The 21,479-nt window shown below is 39.7% G+C and overlaps 1 long non-coding RNA gene across 1 annotated transcript; it reads right to left on the reverse strand.

Annotated features, from left to right (window-relative positions):
• Window positions 1–6,666: 6,666 nt before the first annotated feature.
• On the reverse strand, window positions 6,667–21,228 carry LOC121036130 (uncharacterized). The gene is made up of 4 exons (XR_005793253.1): window positions 21,057–21,228; window positions 20,545–20,602; window positions 10,239–10,324; window positions 6,667–6,951 (listed from the first exon to the last, which is right to left on the reverse strand). It is a non-coding gene; the product is annotated as an uncharacterized LOC121036130 (long non-coding RNA).
• Between the last annotated feature and the right edge of the window lie 251 nt (window positions 21,229–21,479).

Consider the following 21,479-nt stretch of genomic DNA (forward strand, 5'->3'; position numbering starts at 1 on the left):
ATATACCTCCCTGGCTTCTCTGCCAGCCTACCCTGAGAACATTCTGGCTTAATTCCTACCTTTAACAGGACCTAGAAGACAGTCTTTGCATATCCATGTGCAGAGTATTTACATATTCAGAGATCAGCTTGGCAAACCACAACTAAGAGTATGGGGAATAAACATTGTCTCCATTCTTTTTTTCCTCCTCAAAGTTGAGAATTTAATTCTTGAATATGGTAAGAGCTAAAAATTGGCAAAGGGGAGATGACAGCAGTGATGTGGCATCTGTCAGAAACTCATGTTGATCAGGGAAGCCTCTCTGCCTACCCGTGCACCCTCGGACTCTTGTGAGCTTGACAGGCGTTTCCCTTTTTCCCCTTCCCTTCCCCTGAACTGGCTGCCATAGGCCTCAGAGAGGCAGAAGCAAACATTCCACAGCTCACACTGCCTCATTTAAAATGCACGGTGGGTAGAAATTAAAATTAAAATGAGTTCTTTTTTTAAGTAAAAATGTCACCATTCTCTTGCAAAGATGAGAATGTGAGTAATGATTCTCAAGAGAAAAGATTGGTGTCAAATTATGAGGTTGTGCTTAGTGAGCTTATGATTGATGTATAGGGATACTTAGTTTTTTAATCAAGAGCAAGATGAGGTTGAAATTGTATTTATTTGGCAAGCTAACATTGGCTTCTTTTACCTTTAAGCCATTAGCATGCGTTTTATGTGTCATGTACACTTATTCAATATCATACAGCAAGGACATGACTGTTCATGCTCAAAACTAGGGCAGGCACTCATCCACCAGACCATTGCAGGAAGTCTCCAAAGAATTCCATGGGATGAGATCTCTCTATGTTGTGATGTGTCTAAACCATTCATTTTGTTCCTAGGAGTGTGATTTCTGTAGCTGTCAGCTCTGTCTCTCCCTTTTGTCTATTAATGCTACAAAGAGTGGTCTTTTCCCTCAGGCAGGTGGGAATTTCATATAACGACCACTAGCTTTTAGAAATTCTTTGGAAATTTATATTCAGTTCTCCCTATTTCTCTCCCCAGAAAGGCGTGCTATTTTAGCAGTCAAGGTATTTGTGTACCAAAAATAAGAATTGTAAATCACCTCGTCTGTCTTCACTAAATAATAATCATGAATGTGATTACGTGTGAGATTTTCCTGTGGGTTCCATGTGACCTCTTGAAGTCCTGGGGGCTGTTCCTCCACCGTCTGCATTGTCATCATGACGGCTACTCTCTAAGATGGCTCTTCCTGATCCTTGCCTCCTGGAATTCATACTCCTTTGCACTCCTCCTCAGTGTTGAATAGGGATGATCTGTGCAACCAATAAGATATTGTGGGGATGATTATGTGTAATTGCTGAGCGTAGGTCATAAAGAACACTGCAGGTTCAGCCTTTTTCTCTTGGATCATTTGCTTTGGGGGGAAGCCTGGTATCATGTTAGAGGACATCGAAGAAATCTCCAGAGAAGACTGCATGGCAAGGAAGTGACACCTGTGAATAAACCATCTTGCAAGTGCCTCCTCCAGCCCGAGCCAGAACTGCAGTCCTGGCCAAATTTTGTCTGTGCTTTCATGAGAGACTCTGAGCCAGAACCATCCTGTTAAGCTGCTCCCAAACTCCTGACCCATAAGAACTATGAGATGAAACCTTTTTTTGTTGTTGTTTTAAGCTACTAAGTGTTGAAGTAATTGTTACACAGCAGCAGATAGCTAATATAATCATCACTGCACTCCCTGAATGCCTTCCATATACAAGCAAGTCTATCAGTTCATTCTTGTACTAATCCTCTGAGTTTGTAGTCATATCCTCACTATACATGTGAGCAAATGGAGGCCCAGAGAGGTTGTGCCACACATGTAGTGAGTGGATGAGCTAAAATTTGAACACCGACTTTATTTTTAACCAGTGTTCAGTGTTCTATTCTGAGTAGTATAATCTTCAGAGTATAAGGCTGTTGCTGGCAATGTCTGAACATGATACCTGGGGAATTTGGTGCCACAAACCACTGTCAGTAATGTTCCTCTTAAGGCACAAGGTTGGGATCCCTAGGTACTTTGAGTTTCAGGAATTATTCGAAGCTTCCCAGAATCTTCTAAGGTAATGCATAGGTTCTATATAGTAACAATTTTTGTCTCATGCTAAGTTTTTAATTAACTAGCTAGTCCGTTCCCAATGGAATTGAACACAAGAGGGAAGTTTGGATGGTAGAAGGGGATCAGGAATAGTGACATTGAGAGATGAGAGAGATACATAGAAATCTTGATTTTAAAATGTGATAATCTTTCATTTCATAAATCATCGGCCAAGTCTGGCCTTCAAAGAAAGGTATACTTCTTTACTATTAGTAAATGACTAGTAGCTTCCCTTGTTTTCCTTGGTTCACTACTCTAGTATTTCATCTTAGAAATGGTTATATCCAATAGGGAGGGGAGAACATAAGAAATCCCCAACCTGAACTTTATTCACATCCACTCCTATTTCCTATCAGTCTGAAATAGAATTAAATGTAATTAAAGTAATTTTCCCAGCAAAGTAATGTGAATTATATATTCTGATTGTTTAAAATGTTTACATGAAATTAAGACACAAAGCTTATGTCTGTGAAACAGGTGCAGGCTTAAAAGTCTAATTGATGAGTACTTAAAGATGACAGTCTAATTTCCCCAAATATATAAACCACCTCATAATGCCATTTTTGTGCTCAGTACTCCCCTTGTCCTTTGTGTTTTAAATTCTTTTGCTGACTTATTTCCTGTGTCAGTTTTCCACAGTCAGCGTCCTTTAAAATTGGCTTAGAATTTTGCTACAGAAAATGCTGAAAAAATCCCTTGCTGATTGTGTATGGCATATACCCCACATAAAATACACCATATCTCATTTTGTTTTTGAATAGTGGTTCTTAGAAACATGAAATTACAATGGAGTTGGGGAAACTATCTAGAAATGAACAAATGGTTGATATGGGTGTATGGCAGACCCATACTGTATAAGACCTTGAACCTAACTCCAAAAATACAAGGACACAATATAGAAAAGAGGAGATTGGGCGTCCATACAAATAGCCAAATGGGAACTGGATTCAGCAGGAAACTTACTGAACCAGTGGGGTATTGTGGCAGCCAGTAAAGCTAACGGGCGTTTAACAGAAGAATGCAGTTTAGAATGAAGAAGATGATAACCGTACTCTGCTCAGACGTTTGTTGGGAGATTGCATTATATTCTGAATAGCAAACTGTTAAATAAATAGAAACAAACTAAGCTATATTCAGAGAAGAAAATTTAAAATGTTGGATTATTTCAAATCTATGTCTTATGAGAAACGTATTCAAATGTTTAATGAGCTCTGTGGAATCAAGGTTAATGTATATATTTAATTTTATGTTAACATTTTTTAAGTTTTTACTTAAATGCCAGTTAACATACAATGTAATATTAGTTTCAGGTGTAGAATTTGGTGATTCAACACTTCCATACAACACCCGGTGCTCATCGCAGCAAGTGCTCTTCTTAATACCCATCACCTATTTAACCCATTCCCCCCTGCCCCTTCTGGTAACCCTCAGTTTGCTCTCCATAGTTAAGAGTCTGTTTCTTGGTTTGCCTCTCTTTCTCTCTCTCTTTTTTTCCTTTTGCTTGTTTTGCTTCTTAAATTCCACATATGAGTGAAATCATATGGTATTTGTTTTTCTCTGACTTATTTCACTTAGCATAATACATTCTAGCTCCATCCATGTCATTGCAAATGACAAGATTCCATTCTTTTTGATGGCTGAGTAATATTCCATTATGTATATGTATCTACTACCTCTTCTTTACCCATTCATCAGTCAATAGACACTTCGGCTGTTTCTATAATTTGTCTATTGTAGATAATGCTGCAATAAATATCAAGGTGCATATATCCCTTTGAATTAGTATTTTTGTATTCTTGGGTAAATACCTAGTAGTGCAATTGCTGGATTGTAGAATAGTTCTTTTTTTAGTTTTTTTTGAGGAAACTCCATAGTTTTCCACAGTGGCTGCACCAGTTTGCATTCCCACCAATAGTGCAAGAGAGTTCCCCTTTCTCCACATCCTCGTCAATACCTGTTTTTTCTTGTATTGTTGATTTTAGCCATTCTGACAAGTAGGAGATGGTGTCTCATTGCAGTTTTGATTTGCATTTCCCAAATGATCAGTTATGTTGAGTATCTTTTCACGTGTCTGTTGGCCATCTGTATGTCTTTGGAAAAATGTCTATTCATGTTTTCTGCCCATTTCTTAATTGGATTATTCAGGTTTGGGGTGTTGAGTTGTTTAATTTATTTATATATTTTGGATACTAACCCTTTATCAGATATGTCATTTACAAATATCTTCTCCCATTCAGTAGGTTGCCTTTTAGTTTTGTTGCTTGTTTACTATGCTGAAACTTTTTATTTTGATGAAGCCCCGATAGTTTATTTTTGCTTTTATTTCCCTTGCCTCAGGAGACGTATCTTGGAATTAGAAATTGCTACAGCCGATGTCAAAGAAAAGTTACTGCCTGTGTTCTCTTCTAGAACTTTATGGTTTCCTGTCTCACATTTAGGTCTTTAATCCATTTTGAATTTATTTTTGTGTATGGTGTAAGAAAGTGGTTCCATTTCATTCGTTCACACGTTGCTCTCCATATTCCCCAACAGCATTTGTTGAAGAGACTATCTTTTTCCCATTAGGTAGTATTTCCTGTTTTGTGAAAGGTTAATTGACCATATTGTTGTGGGTTCATTTCTGGGTTCTCCATTATGTTCCATTGATCTATATGTCTATTTTTGTGCCAGTACAGCTGGCACAATATTGTTTTGATTACTACAGCTTTGTAATATAACTTGAGGTCCAGAATTGTGATGCCTCCAGCTTCGCTTTTCTTTTTCAAGTTTGCATTAGCTATTCAGGATCTTTCATGGTTCCATACAAATTTGTTTGTTTTAGCTGTGTGAAAAATGCAATTGGTATTTTAATAGGAATTGCACTAAATGTGTAGATCGCTTTGGGTAATATAGACATTTTAATAATATCTATTCTTCTAATCCATGAACATGGAGTGTCTTTCCATTTCTTTGTGTCATCTTTAATTTCTTTTATCAGTGCTTTATAGTTTTCTGAATACAGATATTTTACCTGCTTTGATAGGTTTATTTCTAGGTATCTTATTGTTTTTGGTCTAATTATAAGTGGTATTGATTCCTTAATTTTGTTTTCTGCTGCTTTATTATTGGTGTATAGAAATGTAACATATTTCTGTACATTGATATTGTATCCTGCGACTTTACTGCATTTATCAGTTCTAACGGTTTTTTTGGTGGAATTTTTTGGGTTTTCTATAATATATGTCATCTGCAAATAGTGAAAGTTTTACATTTTACTTGCCAATTGGGATGCCTTTTATTTCTTTGTTATGTCTGATTGATGTGGCTGTAACTTTCATTATATGTTAAATAACAGTGATGAGAGTGGACATCCTGTCTTGTTCCTGACCATGGAGGAAAGGTCTAAGTTTTTTCCCATTTAGGATATTAGTTGTGGGTTTTTCATGTATGGCCTTTATTATGTTGAGCTATGTTCCTTAAGTTTCATATTTTTTTTAAATTTTTTTTTCAACGTTTTTTATTTATTTTTGGGACAGAGAGAGACAGAGCATGAACGGGGGAGGGGCAGAGAGAGAGGGAGACACAGAATCGGAAACAGGCTCCAGGCTCCGAGCCATCAGCTCAGAGCCTGACGCGGGGCTCGAACTCACGGACCGCGAGATCGTGACCTGGCTGAAGTCGGACGCTTAATCGACTGCGCCACCCAGGCGCCCCTTAAGTTTCATATTTTTAATTAAGTTTTCAAATTATGGACCTGAGCCTATGCATAGAAGAAAATAGGCTGAATCAAAAGAATTAAGGAGATAAGTAGCTGCTTTAGGAGGTGTGTATTTTTGGTTATTAAAGGTGCTCAAATGTAGAAAACTACTTGTGAGAGAATGTATACATAGATGCATCATCTCTTAATATAAAGTTGTCTCATGTTTTGCCCAATCAATGTCCAGGATTTAGACCAATCAGATTGGCAAATCCTCACTGCTTAGTGGTGGGCAGAGCAGCAGAAGCCTGGAGGAGGACTAGTTGCTATTATTTCTCCTGCTACACACATACACACACACACACACACACACACACACACACACACACACACACAACAATATTAGTAAATTTATCTTCCCTGGAAAAGAACTAGAAAACTGTTTGGCAATAAAGAGTAGGAACTTTAAAGATGCTCGTGTCATTTGATCTAACAATTTCACTTCCAGAGTATGAAAGATATTAATGGATGTTGTGAGAAAACTTTGTATACAGAAATGCTCAGGGCGCCAGGGTGGCTCAGTTGGTTGAGTGTCTGATTTCAGCTCAAGTCACGATCTCATGGTTCATGGGTTCGAGCCCTGCATCGGGCTCTGTGCTGTCAGCTTGCTTTGGATCCTTTGTCCTGCCTCTCTCTGCCCCTCCTCCGCTCATGCTCATGCTCTTTCTCTCTCAAAAATAAACATTAAAAAAAAAAAAAAGAATACTCATCACAACATTATAATAGTAAAAAAGAAAAAAGTGTGGGATCTTTTCAACTTAGCAAATATTTACTGAACACCTGCTCTGTTACAGATATTTTGTAGGTGCTTGGGCTGTATCAATGAGCAAAATAGTTTCCTGCTCTCAAGGAGTTTATGGTCCAACAGGGAAGGTAAAAGTAAATATAAATACAGTAAACAAATATTTATATAATAATATTTATATAATATTTATATAATGGTAGAAGGGAACCAATGCTATGGGGCAACCGAAAAGCAGAGAAAGCAGCCGATGTTGGGATGGGTGGCTGCAGACTGACAAGGGTAGGTCTCATTGAGGAGGCAGGATGTCCAAAGACTTGGTGATGCTGGTAGCTGTGCAGATATCTGGAGAGAAATAACAGTATGTAAACTAATAAGAATGCCTCAGTAGGAAGTGAAAATCTGATGAAATAGGATTTCTTTCATTAAAATAGGCAATGGTAACAATATAGTATTCAGTGAAATAAGCAGGGTATAAGTTGTATATTCAGTATTGCAGTTTTTCATTATGTACATGTGTATATATTCATTTATTCCATAAATATTTATTGAATACCTATTTATTTTATAAACATTTATAGAGCACTTACTATATTCCAGGCCCTATTCTAAGCATTTCCAAATATTAATGACATTGAATCTTCCAAACATTGTTATGAACAAGGACTATTTTGACCTCACGAATGGAAAAGATTCTAATTAATTAATTACCTAAGGTCACATTGTCAATAAAAGCAGACTGCAGTTTTGCTCTGAGTCTGTTTTCTTTTTTTTTTTCTTTTTTCCCCCCTTTTTTAGTGTTTATTTATTTTTGAAGGAGAGAGATACAGAGCATGAGCAGGGAGGGGCAGAGAGAGAGAGGGAGACACAGAATCCAAAGCAGGCTCCAGGCTCCAAGCTGTCAACACAGAGGCCAATGGAGGGCTCAAACTCATAAAATGTGAGATCATGACCTGAGCAGAAGAAGTCGGATGCTTAATCGACTCAGCCACCCAGCCGCCCCTCAGTCTGTTTTCTTAATCCATGTGATTCTGTCTTCTCTTTGCTGGGCACTGTTTGCATGTTGGGGAGAGAGTAAGACACATAAATATATGCCTAGAAAAAATTCTGGAAAGATACATGCCAGATGTTAATATTGATTTTTCTGTGTGGGTGGAATTATAGATAATACTCATTATTTTGCGTAGGTTTGTGCTTTTTTAAATTTTCTATAATAAAGATATTTAAAATTATGACTAGAATATTACATATATTTTATAGTGTAATGCCTTTTACAGTACTTATGATGCTTATGATAATAAAAGCATAAACAGAGTTTGAGGGCAGAGCTGGAACAAGACTTTGGTCTCCCTTATTTAGTTAATTTTTTTCCACCCTTAGCTGTGTTTCTTTTACATAGTATATTAACATACTATGGTAGAGAGATGATTTTACTGGAAGCTAGACTCCAGTCCTACTTCTGACTCTAATAGCCTCTGCACCTTCAAACAAGTTGCTTAACCAGTCTGTGCTTCAGTTAACTCTTTTGTGAAATTAGGCAACTGGACTCTTGCGTATCTGGTCCCTTTCATTTCTGACTTGCCTTGATTCTTTGTGAGTTTCACGTTCTTATCTTAACCAAAAGGCAAATTATTCTGAAGTAGACATTGGAATACCATTGGAATACCAATGTCTTTATTAGCTTGTAAAATGAATTATGTGGCATGTGGACAAAAACCTTGGAAGTCTGTATTATTAATTCATTTTCTTCATATAGCCAAGTTACTGTTTTGAAGATCAAAACAATAGGCAAATAGTAACAAATTGATAATGTTTAACTTAATACATGGAAAGACACAGCAATCAGCCACTTTGTTGATTAAATTTGAAGTTACTATCACATGCATAGAGATACTGGAGGTTCCAATAGTTAGAAAATTTTGCAATATAGACTGACCAGCCTTGGAGTCTGAAGTTTGCTTGGTGAGTATGGAATCAGAGTAAGGTATTAGAAGAATCAAGCTGTCTAATGCCATCAGCGTAAGATAGTCTGAAACATCTATGTATCCACCTGGAGACTCAAAATCTGTTGCCTATAACTGCCATATGCCACCCCCACCCATCCTTTCTAATGAGACTAGTTGTCCTTGAAATCTGTTGAAATGTTGAAGGCTCTCTCTTTTGGCGCATTGCCAAAGTTAGGCTCTGTCCCGACCGAGAAACCTATACCTTTTCTTCCTTGTTTCCTGGCTGGGCCCAAACTTCTTTCTCTGGAGGACTGGCTTCTTTAGGTTACTTTGCATATCTGTTTCATCCAGGTTATAGTTTAATGCCCTAAAGTCTTTTTCTTTTTATCAATATCCTAGTTTTTGAAAGAGGGGAGCAATTCACCATTGACCTGCCAGTATTGGTAACACAATTTGCTCCTTTGGTCCTGTTTGGCTAGAAGAAGCAACTTTTCCTTAAAAATCTCAGGCTGAGAATAAATTAAAGTTACCTGTGAAGCCACTAGAGCACCCAGGCACCTCTACAAAGCTGTTACTAGCAACTTTGCTGTCCAAGAAAAGAAGCACCAAATGCACCCGCAAATCAGCTTCATAATTCACAGATGGGCGTTATTAACAATGTGCACCATCTGGCAGCTTCCTCTTTTTGACTAATTTGTCTTGCTAACTAGGCTCAGTTATGGTCTATGCTGCTGAGGAAGTTCACGTGCTGTCAACATGTATATATAACAAATTTTAAGACTGCACAACCTTCAAATCATTACTTTAGAAGTTTTTTTTTTTCTTTAAGTTTTCACCACCCAGCCCTAGGTTATTGCCGTGCTTTTACGTAAATATCCTCAGTTTTCTCATATATCCTATGTTGACGGGGACATTTTAGAGGATTTTTCTTTTAATCAATATGGAGGAATATCTACGGAGCACATAGACAGTAAACAGTGGAAGGTTACAAAAGCCTCCATGTTCTAAAAACCCAACAAAATTATTATACCAATTATTGTCTGTTTTATAGTTTCAAACTCCGTTTCTTATATGAATTCTGTGGAATATCTAAGGTGGTCTATATATTTAACACTATTCTATGGTATTTCTATTCTGAAAATTGCTATCATTAATCTTCCATTTCTTCCTGCTCAATATCCTCTCTATTTTAACTAGGAAAGGGCAAATTACATCATTCCCTGGTATATAGTTGCTGTGGAATTGATTAAATACAGTTTCAATAACTTTCCCATTATAGCTAGACCTTGCACTTTTTATGAGAGATTATCTTGCCTATTAACAGATTGCCAGATCTTTTTAAGTTATAAGGGGCAGAAACTCCACTCAGACTAGCTAAGCAAAACAGTGGATTTTATTGATTCACCACCTGGGGGAAAAGAAAAGGAAATGGCGCCAGCTACGGCCAGATCCAGCATGTAGGGATATTTTCAGAATCTCTTTCTCTCTACTGTTTAGCTCTTTCTGTCTCGGTGTGTTAGTCTCAATCCCTCCTGTTGCTTTTCAGCTTTCTTTTGCTGGAAACTTCAGGCCTGTAAGAAACCAGCTTAGCACCTTCGAAGATGGGAGTGAGCACCAACTCTTTTCCCCAGTGTCCATATTGCAGTCTCGGGAGAGGACTCCGTTGGGTTTTGGTTAGTCACTTACCACCAGTGAATGAATCCTGGAGATCACAATGGGGTTGTGTGCTCCCATGCCAATCTTTGGTTATTCTTTTGGCAGGAGGTGGGGGACTGGGTAGTATTTGTCAACAGAAAAAAGGGAAAGTGTGCATTCGTGTTAAACAGGCAAACACAGTAGCTACCCTGGTTTACTATAGCATCTAAGAATAAAGTCATTTGCAGTTTTATATTTAACTTTTCATTATGGTTAGCCAAACATTCTGGATCTTCTGGAACAGTCCCGATTTTGAATACTCTCTCCCACTGAGTGGCCATGTGTTCAAAGTTTTGAATTGGAAAATTACATCATTCTGCTCTAAGGCATACAGTGATTGGCTCTCACAGCAGAACATTTTGATAGCTTTATACATGACCATCTACATGGTTTTAAAAGAGCTTTAATTATTAATGGACTGGAGTATACATTCAAGGGGAACATAATCAACAAAAGGTTGTAAAAGATGTAGCCAAATACTCTTATAAAAGAAAAAAAAAATTATTTGAGGATTTTGGTAAGCCCTCAAACCTTGCCAGCAAATATCCTTTGCCATTTTGAACTTATGTAACTCTCAGTGCTGACACGTAAGCTACTGTTTTCTTGGCACTTTTCGTGAGCTCATTAATTATGCTTTGAAATTTTACTTTACAAACTATTACTTTTTAATGAGAGAGCTCATTATCTTGCAGTGGAAGTACTTCCTGCCAAGTGCTACCATTTCGTAGGAGGTAGGCAGACTTTAATTTAAGCGGCAGCACAAGGCTCCATTATGCTTTTCTGTTCATATTGGCCCCAGTCCTCTGTCCTTGCCCCTCCCTGCCAAAATAAACATTTCCCCCCACCGCGTACATTTTCAATCCTTGGAACTTGAAGCAGCTATCAGGAGTCTACAAATTAATCTGTTCTGCCTTTGCTAACAGATGCCGCACTGGCACCGGGCACATGGGCTGAACTCAAGGGATTCGTAACATTAAGAGTAAGTGCGAAAACTATAAGCATTCGAAAGGCACTTATTTTGTTTAATTCGCCAGGCCTTGGCATTTTATTAAAAAATGAAAGTACAAACCCCTTTCTCATTACCCCCTCCCAAGTAATTTCTCCTTTATTGAAAAACAGGGCTCTTTTTAATAAGCCCCCCAATAAGCACAACAACCAGATGTGACCAGAAAAACTGCATGAAACCATACAAACTAATTATCATAAAATGCCATCAAACGCTTTAGGACCCAAGGGACTTTTTCTTAAGGTCACTGCCCACAGTACTGCTACAATACATGCATGGTGAGGATAGAGGGAGAACCACCAGACAGAGGAGAATAAGACGTGGAAACCGTGTGCCTTTCCAGGCAAGTTACTCAAGAGGCAGTGCCTGTGTGGCGGTGGAAAAGTGACAACATGTTTTGGAAAGTAAATTTAAAGGACGAGAATACTTTTGCCACCTTAACGCCATAAAAGGGAGAAAGTACACAACGGGCTGTTAGGAATCATGAGAGAGTTGGGGCATGCAGTGTTCTGATTTAAAATCCTTTTAAAGACTGCCCATTTTTTCTTACTCTTTCTCATTTCCTGACAATAGAACAGAAAGCACTCCATGGTATGCAAGTGACACATCATTTTATGCATCCAAGTGCTTTCTTCGCTTAACCATCTTTTCCAGCAATTTAAATAAATCACAGAGATGGAATTAGATGTTCCTGAAGAGCTGGAGAAAGGCAGTGAGAGGCTGAGTCACAGTTAATTTCTACTGAGCTGATAGGAATCTCACTCCCTCCATTTAGGTGATACTCATGTAGTTTGGAGAGTAATGTCTGGCATCTTATCAGGCTACTATAAAGGCTGCTTAAGCTCCTGACTAATGAGTCTCTGAAATGTTTCTAATGAATGATGGGGGGAGGAGTATGAAGTGCCCTCATGTTTATTCATTTCCTCCTTGTAATGCTAGTTGATAGACTGACTAAAAGATTGAGCACTTAAATAATTAACTCATTTAAAATGTGAATTATATGCATGATTTGCCTGACATGCTACTTGCGAAGTGGAACACACACAAAAACCTCTCTGCACTGGTAGAGAAGAGAGCAAGTTATTTTAGGTCTGGTGACTCTGGGAAGGAACATTTAGTGAAAGGATGAGACATTAAAGGGAATGAAGAAGCAGAGGATCATAAACTCAATTTTCTTCCTCCAGGGCAGGGGTCTACAGTCTTTTTTTAGTAAAGGGCCAGATACTAAATATTTTAGGCTCTGCAAACTATTTGGTCTCTGCTGTGTCTCCTCAGCTGTTCCAAAGCAGCACAAAAGCAGCCATAGACAGTATGTAAACGAATAGACGTGGTGGCATTATAGCAAAGCATCATTTATTGGCATTAAATCTGAATTTCATATAATACGAACCGTCACAAAATATTCTTCTCTTGACTTTTTTCAATCAGCAAAAATGTAGAAGATATGCTTAGCTCACAAGCAGGACAAACTGTCAGCGCCCCTGTGAGTGGTAGTTTACAGTCTCACGCTGGAAGACTGAATTAGGTTTCTCCATTTAATTACGAAGTGACTGTGTCCAGGGCTTGAGGTAGGACATAGAGTTATAAAATTCTAGAATGTTAGATCCGAGTGGCCTTTAAAGATTGTCCAGTCCAACATGCTCACTTTAATGATCATCCTTAGCATTTCTAGTTCACCGTTCAGTATGGTAGAATATAGATAGTATGGTACAAAGAGTATCGTATCGTCGATGATTTGGCTTGGTTTAGGATCTGCTTTTTGGCTTTGCAAGTCCAATAACACTTGTCAGTACTTTAGATTTCCTTAGACTAGGTGAGGCTGGCTCATGGTAATTCATCATGAGTAATTAACCTCTTAAAGCCCCTTTTCCTTTTGCGATATCACGAAGCCCAAGGATCTCATCTCAGAAAAGCTTTTTAAAAGCATAAAATAAAATGCACTTGGCAGTGATTGTTTATAATGACACAAATTATGTTAAAATGCAGTTGTAAAATTACAAATGAATTGTGCTATGGTAATGGTTGTTTATTGTTTATGGTATGCTTGTTTTTAACTCAACAAGATTTAGTGAAGAAGGGATGAACACACATGATATTTTGCAAACAATATTTCGTGTCACAATGTGATCTGAAAAGATTTGTGATTTATGTTGGAAATGAAGCCTTAAGTCCTGTTAAAATCTCATAACATAGTGAAGTATATTAACAAGAATGCTAACGTATTAGTTTTCAGTAAGAAGTATAAATACGAAGGAGACCGAGTCTTCCTACTGTCTTTACTGTATTGTTCCCTCTATAGGCCAAATGCATAAGAAGTTAAAGCACAGGGAGGTTGCTTTATGAGCAGAGAAGTATAGAGCAAAGGTGGTTTTGATTCAAGTAAATTGATTCCTCCACCCCCACAGTGGAGAGTCATGGAGAAAACAAGGTCTACTTGGCAGTGTCCTCCCCTGCAGAGTACTTGGCTAGATACTGCCAGTACTTCCTATGGTGGCAGCTTTGTTCTGTGTCCCTTTGAAACAGTGACTCTGAAGGACACATTCTTTATGTAACAGGCTTTTCTCTAGTTCATCTGCTGAGCAAGCTTCCCAATCATATGTGGAGTCCCTTAGTAGGTACCTTACATATGCTCCCAACAAGAACTCTTCCTGCATTACATTTCCAAAATGGCCATACACGCACACATACACTCACTCACACCCCTTCTATCTATACTATTAATACTTTTTTTTAAATTTTAATTTTACATTTATTCATTTTTGAGAGACAGAGACAGAGCACAAGCAGGGGAGGGGCAGAGGGAGAGGGAGACACAGAATCTGAAGCAGGCTCCAGGCTCTGAGCCATCAGCACAGAGCCCGACGTGGGGCTTGAACTCACGAGCTGTGAGATCATGACCTGAGCCGAAGTCGGACGCCCAACCGACTCAGCCACCCAGGCGCCCCTATACTATTAATACTATTGATACCCTGCCTCCCACACCACTTCTTAGCTCGACTGTATGGTATGCTTTGGCCGATGGGACATGAGCAAAATGACACAGCAGGGTCATGAAGAGCACTTGCACTTACGGGTTTGCTCCTCTGTTCTTGAAACCTAGAAACCCTACATGAGAAAGTCAGGGCTCACTGGCTTGGTGACTGAAGACACGTGGCTCATAACAACATGACCCTTCTACGCCTTGCAGCTCCTTTCCAAATCCCGCAAGTGACGAGAAGAGATACCAGTTAAATACGTCCCAAATCTACAGGCTCTCGCAGCCAATGCATGGATTCCAGAGCAATAATAAATGTTTGCTGTTTCAAGCCTCCGTATTGCATGATACGTTGTTGTGAAGCAAAAGCCAACTGCTGACAGCACCGTTCCCTTTGCCCTCCAACTCCATCCCTTTCCAGCACGCTGTCTTCAAAGCTTAAGGAGATGCCACTGTGCTCCAAAGGCACTCTGCTGAAGTACAACATTTCTTCCCAACCTTCGCCCACCATTCCTCAGTGTTACATTCTCCCACTGAGATCCTAGACAAGTTGGCTCAAGCACCCCAAATGTAACACAGATATCTTGTGGAAATAACTCACTGGTTTGATTCCAAAGGGTATCTCTTCTGTGACAAGGAAGGAGCATGACAGTATAATAAACTCATCTTTAGGGGCATTTGAATGTAGGATATATCACAGAGAGAAGGCAAGGCTTTGAAAAAAGGAATAAACTGCTAGTGATAGAATTTTAGGAATCGGGTGCCTGGGTGGCTCAGTTGGTTAAGTGTCCACTGCTGATTTCAGCTCACGTCCTGAGACTGAGCCCTGCCTCATGCTCTGCACTGGGCATAGAGCCTGCCTAAGATTCTCTTTCCCCCACTACCTCTGCCTTCCCCTCCTCTTTCTCTAAATAAATAGAAAGAAAGAAAGAAAGAAAGAAAGAAAGAAAGAAAGAAAGAAGAGAGAAAGAAAGAAAGAAAGAAAGAAAGAAAGAAAGAAGAAAGCAAGAAAGAAAGAGAAAGAATTTTAGGAATCAATTGAGATATTTATAGGCAAAATAGGTTTCCTAACACATTTTAAAATGAAATAAACGCATTTACTGAACTTATTATACCATATCTGTAGCCAGGGCTAGGACTAGGGTAAAGCCAGCAATGTTTGTAGGACACAAAATTTGAGAAGGTGTTTATTCTCAGGGCCCCCCAAGTGTACAGAGTGAATGCGTCCCTAAATTTGGTGCCCCAGGTGCCCCAATCTCAGCCCTGTCCGCTCTGCAGTCTTCTGCAGAGCATTGTACTTACCAATATTTGCTCTCACTGTGGCAGGACACTGTTGGTTGTAACCGTAACAGCTATTTCTCTCCTTTTCTTTCTCTGTTTTTTTTTTTTTTTATTTATTCATTTTTAAGACATGGAAAGAGACAGAATGAGTGGGGGAGAGGCAGAGAGAGAGGGAGACACAGAATCTGAAGCAGGCTCCAGGCTCTGAGCTGTCAGCACAGAGCCCGACACAGGACACGAACCCACGGACCAAGAGATCATGACCTGAGCTGAAGTCAAACACTTAACTGACTGAGTCACCTAGGCGCCCCTTTCCTTTTTTTTCAGGGAGAGAAAGAGAGAGGCAAATGGAGAGGGAGACAATCTTCAGCAGGCTCCACACTCAGCATGGAGCCCAACGTGGGGCCCAATCTCATGACCTCGAGATCATGATCTGAGCCAAAATCAAGAGCCAGATGCTTAACTGACTGAGCCATCCAGGTGCCCCTCTCTTTTTTGTTGTGCTGATACAGACTGAGTTTTGTGCAGGTGCCTTCACAGAGCTTTGTGTTTATGCATTAATGGGCTCCTGACCTACCCCAGGAGGCGATCAGGGTAAGTCTAAGGTATGCATGGTTCCCCACACCCCTTGCCAGTGATTGCTCTCCACGAGTGGGGTTTAATCTTAGAGAATGGGACCTGAGGAAAACCTGCTGTGGTGCTTCTGGGAAAGGTATCCTCCTTAATCAAAAGAAATGCACCGGAGGGAAGCCTCTGTTCCTTGCTAAACATGGTCTTCTTTGCAAATGCTGCCTAGGCCTGCTACAACCATTTACAACCATGAGGGGTGGATCGCTGACATGCTGGAGATGGCAGATGAAAGCGATGTCAAGCACCTGGGTCCTTAATGACAAGGCTGAGTCACAGAATTAACCGCAAACGAGTGCTACCTCTGGACTCTTAAAATATGAGATAGAGTTTTAAGCCGCTTCTAGTCAAGTTTCTGTTAATTGAAGCTGAAAGTGTATGTATTCAGACCGAATAGTTTGAATTTGCAGAAAGAGAGCTTGCTGATGGGGGAGACTGCACTTCCTTCATGCTTTAATTAAACAGCGTACAAAATATCTCCTTTCATTTCAAGCATGGCTAAAGAAACAGCAAACAACTTATGAGACCTGAGATCTTATGAATCCATGTAATTTAATTTGTGGAGTGAGCTGTATAGCCACAGGCTATGTATTAATGAATGCAGAAAAGATTCTGCAACCTCTGGTTACAGAGATGGCATCTCAGGACACCAGGGTGAGAAACACAGGTACTAATAAGCAGAGTACCTCTGGTTTTTACTACGAGAACAAGAAGAGCATCCAAGAAAATTGGTGGAGAAAAAGGCTCACTTACTTTTAATCGACTGAGATACACATCAGTGATGATTTAGAAAAGTTGATGGGCTGATGGCTACCTATCTATAGAAATAAACCGAGAAGACATGTCTTGCTCTGGAGACTTTATTATTTTTTTAATGATTATTTATTTTTGAGAGAGAGAAAGAGAGAGCACTAGTGGGAGAGGGGCAGAGAGAGAGAGAGACAGAGAGAGAGGATCCATAGCTGGCTCTGCGCTGAAAGTAGAGAGCCCGATGCAGGGCTCGAACCCACGAACTGTGAGGTCATGACCTGAACTGAAATTGGACGCTCAACTGACTGAGCCACCCGGGTGCCCCATGGAGTCTTTATTTTTAAGAGAAATTAGAGGTATGAGACGAAAACCATGACATCATAACTGTATAGGTTGTACAGGCTGGGCTTTTCTCCACAGCTCTATTCCATCTCTGCACTGGGAGTGTGAAACCAGAGAGGAAGTTACAAATGGGAGGGAAAAGAAGCTAGAGCACTGGTTGAGGGAAACACAAATCAGGAAAATCTGAAAACACGCAAAGCAAAATGATGCACTGGGACGAAGAGATGAGAGACGGAATTGATAAGAGAAGCCAGGGAGGGCAGCTGTGTTCACTGCCTACCTACCGTGTGCCACGTTGGTCATCATGCCTCCTCATTTAATTTGCACAACAATCTTGAAAAGAAACTATTTTTACCTCCATTTTACAGATACAGAAACTCAGACAGTAAGCTTATGTGACTTGCTCATCTAGGTGATTGGGTTGGGATTCACATTCAGGTCCAGCCTGTCACACTGCCACAAATTAAAAGTCTTTGAATTTACAAGTGCAAGGGCTGTAAGATGGGAAGAAAAAAATTAAGTCTGCCTTAGATATTCACATGTGGAACCCTTCAAGTTGTGAGTCAACACAAGACCAAATGAGCTGACTGATCTAAGTAGTGGGAAAGCTAGGTGTCTGGCATGAAGTGCGGGGAGAGGGAAAGGTAGGTTTCTGGGAGATGCTGAATGGACATGAAGTGGTCTTGAGTGATGCGATTTCATTGGGAGGGGTTCTTCCATGAGGTAGGGAGATAGAACAACAGAAGAGGACACAAGACAAACTGGGACTGGGGGTATAGAGGTATGGTAAGCCAAGCTATTTACTTGGTGCCTGGAGCTGTCCCACATGGTCAGTTGAAAGGGAAAGATAGGGAGACAGAGAAGTAATTGGTTGGGTTTGGTAGTGGTCCTGTGAGGCACCACGGTTTTTATCTGCAACATAGTCCTATTGGCTTCTCGTTGTCCCTAACAACAGTCCAGCTTTCTATCCACGTTAGAATAGGCTTCCTAAGAGGGATGTATCCCAAGTGCCACGAGAATATGCTTGTGCTTGGATTTTCTGGGTTAGTTCTTCCTGGGGAGGGTAGCCAGGAAGAGTTACCACAAGTTACCAGATCAGGAGGAAGATGGCCATCAAAAGAAACCCCAGAGCATCAATCTCATATCACCTCTATATGCCAGGTTTCACAGATACCTTACTTCCAGCATGTCCCAAACCAAGCTCATTTTCTTTTTTCTAACCCTGCTCTTTCTGTCTTTGTAACCACACGTCATAGCATCAAGACACTCATGCCAGAAACCATGGTATCATTCTAGACTCTTCCCTCTCCTCCTCTGACACATCCCAGGTCCCTCCAACTTCTCTCTTCAATCACCCTTCCTCTGTTAACTCCTTCCACACACAGTTATCATTGCCCTGCACCAGATCCTCACCATACCGTATCTGGATTCTTCTAGCTGTTCCTGCCCTTCTCATCCAGTCCCTTTTCAGTTCACTCCCCACACTGCCCAGAGTGAAGTTTCTACCATACTCCCTTGCTATGATTAGCTCTTGGTGAGTTACAGCATCAAGCACAAGCTCTTTGGCTACTCATTGTAGTACATGAGTCTCTCCAATAACTAGTGTTAAGTACTTCTTAATCTTTGTCTCTTCCTATGATTTGTTTTGAGCTTTATTATTTAGCAATATCTAACAGTTTATAGTTCTCAGAACATACCATACTGGTTCATGCCTTAGGTCTTTGTTCATGTCTGGATGTCTTTGTCATCTTTCACCACCTTGCTAACTCCTTAATCATCCTGTCCAGTACATTAGTCACCTTCTTCAGGAATCCTGAACCAAAGGTGAGGCTAAGTACCACCCCCTCCCTGCCCCCCTTCGCTTCTGTGCTCCAAATAGAGCCCTCATTAGATCCCTAATTTAACATATAGACATTTTCTGTCTAGGTATCTGCCTCCCTCAGAAGATCATAGAAGTCTAGATGGCAGGACCTTGAGACTTGCTTAGCTTTGTATGTTCAGTCATCTAAATAATAGACATAGTAGGCAGATAATAAATGTTTAATAAACCCAATGAAAATTCTCTTACATTGACCAAAGTTTGCAGTTTGCATTCATCACAGACACAGTTTCACATGCCATAAACGTACTTTGAGCTGGAGGGATACCCCTGGGCTGGTGGCCTGGGTAATACTTGTTACGCTGTCCAATTAATAATACTTCTGTTTTTAAAGAAGCAGACAGAAGTGTTATTTTTACAAATACTTTTTTAAAATTATGTAAACAAGATTTTGGAGACTAATGTCTAAATCATTGCAAGAGGATAAGGGTGTCTGTGTGGCTCATTTGGTTAAGCATCTGACTTTGGGTCAGGTCATCATCTCACAATTGATGGGTTTGAGCCCCGTGTTGGGTTTCCTGCTGACAACTCGGAGCCTGGAGCCTGCTTTTGATTGTGTCTACGTCTCTCTCTGCCCCACCCCCCACCAAAGATGGATAAACATTAAAAAAAATTTTTTTAATTAAATCATTACAAGAGGATATACTATAGTTATTTCTTTGCTGAATTACCATCTGCAAGTTAAACTCAACCATGAACCTCCAGGAAATGTCATTTTGAGATCGATGTATTGTATCTCCTTGTTTCTTTGTCCTGGTCACTTACAAAAACTAGTTTGAATCTTACCATATTGCAGGCTAAGTGCGGAGTCCATGGACTAGCTTGTGGATAAGACACACAAGAGCCCTCGGTAGTTTTAAGAGCTTACAGAACGGATGACGTATAGCCATTATGCTTTCCTCGGAATCGAGGATAGTTGAAAAATTGATGTCTTTCTCTTACAAAAATAGACTTTTTGCAAACTATGATACTGGAAGAAAGAATTTTGTACAGTTTATACTGTAGGCATAGGTATAGGTGGGGGGTTTTTCCCCCTATTTTATGTGGAAGGATTGTCTTTTTGCTGATCTACATGGACACTTTCAATTGGTTTCTTAATAGGTGTCAAATTTTAAGAAATAACGATTATATACCCAGAGTGTTGAGTGCCCCGAGTATGTGTGGACCCAATAGGTGTTGGTTGTTGACAGTGCGATATTTTACCTCTCCCATCACGATGAGTGGAAATGTGCCAGAGATAGGCCTCATTCCAGCCCCACTCTGTATAGCTAATAAGGTTTGTGCTCTTAGAAGAGCCCAGGGTATTCTTTGGGCCTCAGTTTTCTCATCTGTGAAATGTAAGGGTTCAACTTTATAGTCTTGAAACCAAAGTTATATTTGGTACTGAACACTGCTAAAAGCTTTAATGCTTGGATGATAGATTTGTGATCACATTTACCTTTCTTTTCTACTTTTCTGTGGTTTCTGTTCTTCTCAGTATTTTTTACTGGCTTGTTCTAGAAAATGAAAATAATGTATGGAATTACACTGCCTCTAAAACAACTAAATAGCATTATTTAAGTATCCGTTATACATACCACGATACCAGTAAGTAAATTATCTCTCATTTAGTTATTACGTCTGCACTGAGTTAATTATCTCTACTTACGATAAGGAACCTAAGGGCAGAGAGATGAAATAGCTTTCCCAATGCAACTAGTTAAGTTAGAGAATCAAGATGCTAAGCTCTACATACACATTCCTAGTAGGCCATGCTGCTTCTGTTTATAATATTTTAATATACAAGGAATTGGGGAATAAAAAAAAAAAAAGATTGGTCTAAGGAAGTTAGCCTGACCTAGGGACGATGCTAATATAGGCTGTGATTAAAATGCTTTAGGGTATTTTCTGTTTTCTAGTGGTTGAATTTTAAACTTTACCAATGTCATAGCTGGCTGAAAGTACACTCACCATCTGTTGTTAAAATCTCCAATCTTCTGGCTGTCCTTTTCAAATAGAGTAGTGTATGCACGTCTCCTCCTTAGTGATGTATGCTGTGCTTTCTATGAGCCACCGATCCGCCATCAATCCAGCTTCTCTACTAGCTGTTACCCAGCATCAGTGACAGATTTCAAGCAAAACTCTGCAGACTTGGCCTACAACCAATTCACGCTGCCTGACTTTAATTGCTTCTTAATCCTTTCATTAATCTCTTGTTGATCCTCTAACACAGACTGCACAAGAGCTATTCCAAACCTTCGCTCACTTTCAATTCAGGGTCCCATCCCTCCATCTCATTTTGAAGTGGACAGCTTCCCTTCTTTATCAAGAAGTTAGAGACTATGGGAGCCTTTTTTTTTTTTTTTTTTTTTTTTACAGTTGAGCATAAGAAGA

This window comes from Herpailurus yagouaroundi, unplaced genomic scaffold (assembly GCF_014898765.1).
Source record: "Herpailurus yagouaroundi ecotype Mexico unplaced genomic scaffold, PumYag 162, whole genome shotgun sequence".
NCBI classification, from domain to species: Eukaryota; Metazoa; Chordata; class Mammalia; order Carnivora; family Felidae; genus Herpailurus; species Herpailurus yagouaroundi.